Source organism: Rattus norvegicus, chromosome 20, assembly GCF_036323735.1.
Source record: "Rattus norvegicus strain BN/NHsdMcwi chromosome 20, GRCr8, whole genome shotgun sequence".
NCBI lineage: Eukaryota > Metazoa > Chordata > Mammalia > Rodentia > Muridae > Rattus > Rattus norvegicus.
Window position 1 is genome coordinate 7,118,872 of NC_086038.1, and position 9,565 is coordinate 7,128,436.

Here is a 9,565-nt window from a genome sequence, read left to right on the forward strand (position 1 = left end):
TCCCTTCAACCATATCCTTTTCTTTTCCCTTCAAATACCGGTGGCCTGGGGGATGGGCAGTCCCCACAATTCTTTCTTTAGATGTCTGCAGAGCTAGCCAGCCACTCCTCCGCACCAAGTTGGCATTTTTAATGCCTGGGGTCTTCAGGGAGGCTGTTGGGTAGCCGGAGGGGGTATGTGTGTGTGTGTGTGTGTGTGTGTGTGTGTGTGTGTGTGTGTTGGGGTCCCCTCTCAGGAACATGTGTAGCAACCACTTCACATGTTCCTGGGGCACAGATGTCAGCTCTGTCCGTGGTAGACCAAGCTGTACTTGCTCCTTCCTTTTCTTTGTTTGCAGCCCTGGCTTGCCGAGATCTAACGCTCTGTGTTCCTTCGGGAAGACTGGCCTGAAAAAAATCTTCTTTCAAATTGTTCCCTGAGCCTTGGAGTCTTTTGTAGTCAAGAGTGTCTTTGGAACTCTTGATGTAGGAAGAGAGTCTCGAACTCTTTTATTTCACATATTTACCTGTGGTATGTGTATGGTGGTTTTGCCTGCATGCTTGTCTGTGCGTCCTGTGCTTGCCTGGTGCCTACAGAGGTCTGAAGAGGGCATTGGATTTCCTGGAACCGGAGTTACGGATGCTTGTGAGCCGTGGTTGGGCTCGCTGTGAACTGAACGCAGGTCCTCTGCAAGAGCAGCCTGTGCTGCGTTTTTCCACCCCAGAACCAGTGTTTCTAGGCCCGCCTCCATCCATCTGACATATGCTCGTTGCCTTTGACTTGTAGTTTATACTCTGCGCGTTGACTAGAATGTTCTAGAATATAGGGAAAGAGAATGGCCAGGTTCAGAGAATCCTGGGAGGAATGAGGGGGGAGACTTGGACTCCATGAAGAAAACACCAGATAGCTCAGGCCTCTTCTCCGTTTGGAGATGTTGTCAGAGGCTGCCTTAGAGCCCTCTCTAAAGGGGAGGATGGCCTCGAACATCTGATCCTGCTGCTGTCCTTTTCGTCCTTTCCCAAGTGTTAGGATTACAGGTGTGAGGTGCAGACAGACCCCTGGGCTTCATGAAAGGTAGGCAAACTTTCTACCAACTGAACAACACCCCACCCAGGTACTGCCTTCTTGAGTAGCCTCTGCCAACGTCCGGTAAGGCTGCAACCCCAGACATCACAGCTGTTTGTTTTGGCTCTTGCCAAGGTGGCAGTTGCCAGTGAAGCTGTGGTTCGTTCCTTTGTGTGGCTTAACTGTTGGCCCAGTTTTCCAAGCCTGATTAGGTGTCGCCGCGAGTATCATATCAATCTCCGAGGGATTCTGACCGATCCACCGAAGCGATAGATTCCTTTGCTCCGGAAAGCCAGGGACTGGGACCAGGCTCCTGCTCCTCACTGTGTGCCTCTGAGCCTCAGCTTTAAGAAGCCTGAGAGCAGATCGGCTAGAGCCCCAACAGGTGACAGAAACCGAATCAGCCATTTTATCGGAGAGACATTTACGGGACAGCACTGCTTAGACACAGGGGCGGGGCGGCGTGGGGACGGGGCGCACACAAGAGATGTTGAGATGTCCCAGAAGTCCCGAACACAGCAAGTTTTCAGGGATCCCTGAGGGCTAGAGAAGGAACCATGGGAAAAGGGCAGAGTTGAAACCCAGAGGTGAACTGCCTGCCTTCCGGAGAGATGGTCCGTGCGTGGGTGGCTCAGCAGGTGCTGGGTTCTGAAGGGAAGCTGGGAGACTGGTTTTGCCAACTGGAAGCAACTGTGCCCCTCTCCCAGACCGCTGCTGGCGTTGCTAGGGTCGGGAGAGAGAGAGGCAGTGTTGGCTCTAACTCTGGCCTCACCTGCAGGCTTTTGTTTGTCTGTTTTCTCCTCTGCAGGACCAATTCTGGCATTGTTGGCTCAATCAATAAACGTTTATTGAACGCCCTTGGCAGCAGCCCCTGGGGTCTCCAGGTGCTGGAGACACTGACCAACAAGAGCACCCACGGTTCCTGGAAATCCTAATTGCACATTCTTGTTATCAGAGGCAGGGCCCCAGTGGCCACCAGCCTCCCAGTAAGACAATGGTGGGAGCTACGCAGTGAAGAAGCAGGGATAGAAACTTACTCGATGTGGCCGCAGTGAGAAGGGCGACAAATAACGAGGCCCAGTGACCCCCAAATCCATCTTCAGATTGAGGTTGAGGCTTGAGAGAGGTGCACAGCCAGGCTGTCCCGTCATGGTGCAGTCACTGACCCAGAGCAGTCTGGGCAGCAGTCTGTCCTGTGTGGAAATTCTTCCCTGATAGACAAGAACCCGCTCTGGCTGGCCGCAGACTTCACCTTTTTAATTCTCTAAGCAGGAAACTCATGACCGGAGGGAATTCTGATTCCTGAGGGAAACCTTTAATCTCAAAGTCTAACAGCCAAAGGGATGGGCACAAGTGTCCCTTTAGAGTACATACCACGATGGTTTTGTTCTAGCTCCAAGCACATCACACCTGTGAACTCATTTACTGTTACTGATGGGGGAACTGAGGCACGAAGACACCTCTAAGCAACTAATTAATGTACAGAGTCGAGAAGGCCATGAGGAGGGTCCCTCAGAGGTAGTAATGTTCATTCATTCATTCATTCGTTTATTCAATAAAGCTTTAGCCAGCTGTGGTGGCCCATACCTGGAGTCCTAGCTGCCTTAGAGAGACAGGATCAGAATTGTTTGAGCCCAAGAATTTCAAGTTGGCTTAGGCAACAGAGCAAGACCTTGTCTCTAAAATAAACACGCTTAAACAAACCTGCAGACTGGTAAGCAAACACACGTACTTCAGCTGACCCGGGCAAGGTTCTAGTAGGAAGTATTGTGTGATTATTTTTTTTTCACACTCAGAACGTAAGTGCCAAGGCTCTCACTATGAAGAGGAGTCACAGGATTGGCTGGGGTGACTGGGGTTGGAGATTTAGCTCAGTGGTAGAGTGCTTGCCTAGCAAGCAGAAGGCTTTGGGTTCGGTCCCCAGCTCCGGGGGGGAAAAAAAAAGGATTGGCTGGGGTGGTGAAAGCGAAGCTGGGTGAGGCTCCAGAAGCTATTAGGTTACCCGGCTCTTAGGAGGTGGAGGCAGGACAGGCTGGTTCAAGGCCAGCCTCAGCTTACGTAGTGAATCTGAGATCAGTCTGCATAAGACTGTCTTCACAACACAGGAGCCCAAGACCGGATGGAGATGGACAGGCACATACCGAGACAGCAAAAGAAGGCAATGATGATGCTCACAATGAAATCGCAGACACTGAAGAGGCCTATCTCACCCCTGCAGACTTTGTGGTCCCTGTTTCTGATTGGTATAGGCAGCCAGCCCCCAGTGTGTTGCTGGTTACATCCAAGCGCTCACTTCTGATGTTAGGACAAGGCGGAATGTCTCAGTCCACCATCTTTATTTTGTATTCTTTGTATTCAAAGTGTTCTCTACACAGGGCTACACAGTGACACCCTGTCTCAGGGAGAAAAAAAAATCTGGGAGAGAGAGACAGAGAGAGAGAGAGAGAGAGAGAGAGAGAGAGAGAGAGAGAGAGAGAGAACGTCAGAAATTTAAGGCCATCCTCCACTCCCAAAGGAAATCAAAGCCAGCGGGGAATATCTTAGACTCTGTCTCTAAAGAGAATAAAAGATTAGAGGGAAATACCCAACCCGTTCAGAGACTGCCTCTGAAGAAGATAATGGGTGATTCTAACATTAAAAATGACCCATCGTTACTTTCGTGACTGAAGGGAGTAGCCAAGTATGGTCCTCAGAAATTACGGTTGTGTCAGGGAGCGAGATTACGGGTCATGTCTGTCGCCTTGCTCGGTTTTCCAAACTTCTCATCATGTGGTTTTGATGTTATTTTAGCCAGAACAAAACCAGCTTAACCACAGGCAGATAAAGAGCCAGTGTTCCCAATGGCTTAACAGGGCCCAGGGGGCTGTGTGGACGCTGGTAGATTGGTACTGGTGATGTATCACAGCGAGAAAGGAAAACATCAGCGGGGGGGGGGGGGGGGGGGGGGGGGGGGCGGGCTGAGCATTCAACTTAGTTGCTAGCGGGCTCCAACAGGACACAGAGGTGCACACCTGCGATCCCAGCACCTGGGAGGTGGAAACAGAAAAGGTCAGAAGTTCAAGGTCATCTCTGGCTAGTTCAAGGTCAGTTTGGGCTTACATTACAAAGCAAAACACACTGTAGCACTGTACAGAGCCCTGATAGCTGGTCTGTGTGCTAAAAGAGCACTGGTGTTGAGATCTAGACCCTGCCCAGTCTTTGGCTCAAATCTCATGGCATTTCAAGGTGAGGTGTTTTGTTAGGAATCCCAGGATTTTTCTCCTCTTCCTTTTCTTCCTCCTCCTCCTCTCCCTCTTCCTCTTTCCCCCTCCTCTTCTCATTCCTCTTCTCCCTCTTCCTCCTCTCCTCTTTCCCCTCCTCCTCTTTTCTCACTCCTTCTCTTCTCCCTCCTCCCCCTCCTCCTTTTTCTCCTCCTCCTTCTCTTTCCCCATGTACAAAGTAAGGAGGCCTGAGCGGATCAAATCCGGGAGGTGATCGCAAACTTTGCAAGGAACAACACACATCTGTTAGGAACTGGAGAGATGGCTCGGCCCCACCTCTCCAATTGGCTAGCCCAGGCTACATAGTGAGACCCTCCTTGTCTCAACAACAACAGCAACAAACAAATTGTTTCCACAAGTAGCAATCAAAAGGATAAGATGTCTGGAGTTTCGGAGCTCACTTTGAGCCAGGGCAGAGTCACTGCAAAAGAAGAAATCCTACCTCAGAAGCGTGCACAGCCTTGGGAAAGGCCCCGTCGGTTCTTCCTAGGGCAGCAGTGACTCAGGTGGAAAACCCGCACTGGCAAACCTGGTATGGGCTCAGCCTTTCATCCGGTGGCTCTTATGATCCCTCAGGGGAAGATTTAATATCCCCACCTTCCTGCCCCACAGTGTTTCCCAGACCAATGGAAAATGCTTTCTAGTTCTTACTGCAGGTATGACTGTGAAGGGACTTTCAGAAGACCATGATTCTTCCTCCTCCCTCTCCCTCCTCCCCCTCCCTCCTCCCCTCCTTCCTCCTCCCTCCTCCCCTCCTTCCTCCTCCCTCCTCCCCTCCTTCCTCCTCCCTCCTCCCTCCCCTTCCTCCTCCCCCTCTTCCTCCTCCCTCCTCCCTCCTCTCCCTCCTCCCTCCCCTTCCTCCTCCCCCCTCCCCCTCCTCCCTCCTCCCTCCCCTTCCTCCTCCCCTCCTCCCTCCTCTTTTGCCTTTTTTCCTCCTCCTTTCCCATTTCTCCTCCTCCTTCCTGTAATGCTGGGTTCGGAGCCATTGTTTCTGAACCTTGATAGTGCTAGAGGGTGCTGTACCACGGTCTCTGTCTTTAGCCCTTAGATACGGGATTTTTGGATGACAATGGTAATATGGCATTTTGAAAACTTCCCTGGAGGCTCTGGAAAAGGAACACTACTGCTCATCTAGCCCTGACTCAAGACGGGGCCGCTTCTTTTTTTTTTTTTTTTTTTTATACTTATTTATTTCATGTATGTGAGTACAGTGTAGCTGTCTTCAGACACACCAGAAGAGGGCATCAGATCTCATTACAGATGGTTGTGAGCCACCATGTGGTTGCTGGGAATTGAACTCAGGACCTCTAGAAGAGCAGTCAGTGCTCTTAACCGCTGAGCCATCTCTCCAGCCCGGGGGCCGCTTCTTTAGGGAAAGGAGCACCCTCTTCAGCCAGGCATGCAGCTTCCAGTGAGGGAGGGAGAGGACACAAGCATAGATACCAGGTCAGCAAAATTTACTCTGGCTGTCAGTGGGGTGACCGTGAGAGCCGTTTTGATGACCATGATGTGACACTAATATCTTGGTCCTTGGACGCTCAGATGAGAAAATGTTTCTCTCAGTTGTTTCTTTTCCACTTGTTGACTTAACCTGTCTCAGGAGACCCACTGTGGGAGCTGCAGAGGGAAGGGGCTGCTGGGGAAGTGGGTATCTTGGTCTCATTTAAACTACACGGGACAGGGGTTGAGGATTTAGCTCAGTGGTAGAGCGCTTGCCTAGCAAGCCCAAGGCCCTGGGTTCGGTCCCCAGCTCCGAAAAAAAAGAAAAAAGAAAAAAAAAACTACACGGGACAGATAAACATCCATGAACAGGCCACCTTTCTCTCCTCTCTCTCTCTCTCTCTCTCTCTCTCTCTCTCTCTCTCCTCTCTCTTCTCTCTGCCCCTCCCTCACCCATGTCCCTGAGGAATAGTGAATGGCTCACACGCAGGCTTCTTTGGCTTTCTCTTTTCTCCACCGTCCCCACAGCGTTCCAAGGCCCCAAGGCAGCTGTCCCCTTTCTGTCCAGAAGTATTAGTTTAGTTGGAAATGCCCGTCTTATGTAGGAGGACCTGACAGACAGACTCTGTCCTGCTTCCCTCCCAGGACACTGGAGAGTCACTGAACTGGAACTGGGACTGTAGCTCAGCGGTAGCACACAGACAGACAGACAGACAGACAGACAGACAGACAGACAGATACACAGAGAGAGAGAAGAACAGAGATACAGAGAGAAATAGCCACACACACACACACACACACACACAAACAAACAAGCAGACAGAGACACAGACAATCAGACAGAGATAACAGACTGGTCGAGCCCTAAACATTCAGCCTGTATGTTTTTTTTTGTTTTTTTTTTTTTCAGAGCTGGGGACCTAACCCAGGCCTTGCGCTTGCTAGGCAAGCGCTCTACCACTGAGCTAAATCCCCAACCCCGCCCTAAACATTCAGAAAGCAAAATTTCCTTCACCCCAATGTCCGATTTTCAAGATTTAATCCCAGAGCTTGGGAATCAGAGGCAGGCAGCTCTCTTGTGATCTCAAGGACAGCCTGGTCTACATAGCAAGTCCTAAGACATCCAGGGCTACATAATAAGTCTCCCTCCCTCTCCTTCCCACCCCCCATACACACACACACACACACACACACACACACACACACGCACACACACACACACACACACTACTGCTCTGTAGCCCTGGCTGCCCTTAATTGATTTTTACAGCAATTCTCCTGCCTTGGCTCCAAAATGCTGGGCTTGTCAGAACGTATCCCCAACATGCTCAGCATGTGCATGCATGCGTGTGTGTGTGTGTGTGTGTGTGTGTGTGTGTGTGTGTGTGTGTGTCGACATCTCTAGTCTTAGCTTTTTGGACTGTGATTAAGGGAAATCAGGGTCACTTGAACCACAGGGTCCTGCAGTGCTGTGGCCGTCAATCTGATAAGCCAGCTGGCCCCCGAGTGACTAATGCTCTACTGTGGGGTGTCGTGTAACCTGCACAAAGGGCTGATTCACAGCCCCAGCAGCAGGACAGAGTGGGATGGTGCAAGACTTTGTGCTCCTTAGACTAGGATGCGATGAGAACTCAAAACCTGTTTATTTCTGCAATTTTCCATCTGACTAATACACGTCGGCCAGTTGACTGGTTCGGGGTAACCCAGGACGCTGAAGGAGTCGTGTAGATTTCTGTATCTTTTATCCAAGATCCACCTCTCCTGTTTCAGAGCCGCTGAGGGTGGAGCCCTGGGTATCACACACAGTAGACAAGTGTTCTACTCACTGAACCACACTCCCCAGACCCCAAGAGACCCATTCTTCCCGAGGTCTGTGTGTGTCTGAGTTTTTCATCGCTGGTATAGCTTCCTAACTTGACGATGAGGCTCTTTGGGAATCGCACGATCCTGATTTATAGCCAGGGGGGCCATATTTGGAGAACAAAAGTGCCTATCTGAGGACTATCTGAAGGGAGCTACATACCACTCTAGCTCCAGGGGTCCTCCTGGGCCTCAGGCCTGGTGTAGTATTTAATTCCTCATGAACTGCCACCACAAGTTGCTGCCGAACTGTGCGAGGACTGTAGAGTCCCCAGGGGACCCATTTCTGCCTACAGGACTTGTGCCGTGTTTTGTTTCTGTTTTCAGTATTTTAGGCATCTTCACACCACGCCACCCAGTCTGGCCTTGAACTCACGAAGTAGCCTTGAACTCCTGATCCTCCTGTGCTCCCCCTGCCCCCGCTTCCTGAGTGCAGGGATTTCTGTCCTGCTACCATGCCTGGTTTGAGCTGTTGCTGCTGCTGCCACCGTGCTCCCCTCTGCTCCTCCCCTCCCTCCTTGCCCTTCTCTTTCCTCCCCTCCTCCTTTCTTCCTGGGCTGTGCGGGTGTCGTGGTGCACATATAGAAGGCAGAGGACAGCCATGTGCAGTCACTCCCCCTCTCCCATTGTGGGTGTGCTGGGGATTGAAAGCAGGCGGCAAGAGCCTTTACCCACTGAGCCATCTTGGCCGCCCTGGCCTGAGTTCTTAATACTCGAGAGTTGGTGGTGGCATCACCGTCCTGCGGCATCACCGTCCTGTGGCTCTGTCCTGAACGTCCATTTAACTGATGAAGTCTAATAGAGCACCTGAGGTTCCAGGATGGAGGGTGAGAGATGGCTCATGAACACTTAGAGAATGCCGCGCCCTATACTAACTAACCCTTTGTGCAGAACTGTTCTGTTTAACCCCTTCTTGCCCCGCAAGGTTAGAGCCTGGGCTTCCATTTTACTGTGAAGGAACCAAGGCTCATTCACCGAGGTTTCATCCACCCCGCCCGACCCCCGTACCCCCGCCCCCGCAAGAATAGCCCTGGATGTCCTGGAACTCATTCTGTAGACCAGGCTGGCCAGGAACACTGGGATCGGCCTGCCTCTGCCTCCTGAGTGCCGGGACTTGAAGGCTTGTGGCACCGCCTGTGGTACCGCCTGTCAAAGTTTCAGCTTTTAAATGAGCTATCCTGGTCCAATGCTTGGGATCCAGGATACAAGGAGAAAATCAACTCCGAAAGTCATTCTGTGACTACTACACAGGTACACCGAGCCCCCAATCTAAAATAATAATAATAATAATAATAATAATAATAATAATAATAATAATAGGGGGGTTGGGCATTTAGCTCAGTGGTAGAGCGCTTGCCTAGCAAGTGCAAGGCCCTGGGTTCGGTCCCCAGCTCCGAAAAAAAGAAAAGGAAAAAAAAAATAAACTATTGTATGTATGGGATTTAAATGAGAATGGCTCCCCTAGGCTCCTACATTTGAATATTTGGACACTAGCAGGTGGAGCAGTCACTAAATTAATAGACAGTGTGATAAAGAAAGGGGACCAGGACACAGGAAAGAAAAGACCTGACAATCCGTATCTGGGCTGAAAAAGGAAATAAACCAAACCAGTGCAAGAGGAAAGGAGTCTCTGCGGAGACGCTGTAATTACACTTCTCCCCAACTTCCGATTCCTGGTTCCCAGGAGCCCTCGGTGTCCTCCCATTAGAGCCCCCTCCCTGAGCCAGTCTGAGTCAGCTTCTTTTTTGTCTGGTGGCGATCGGGAAATGCGAATGTATGTGGTTTGTGTTCCCAAGGGCCCAGGACACCTTAGGTTAAGGATCCACGCGGGGGTCCAATCCACAGGTCCAAGGAGCAGGTTTTCAGCAACCAGGGCTGTCCTGTTACCCTCTGCAATGAGCGAAAGGATCTCACCTCAGGGTCTTAAAATTATTGCAGTCCTTTTGTCTCTCAGTCATTCA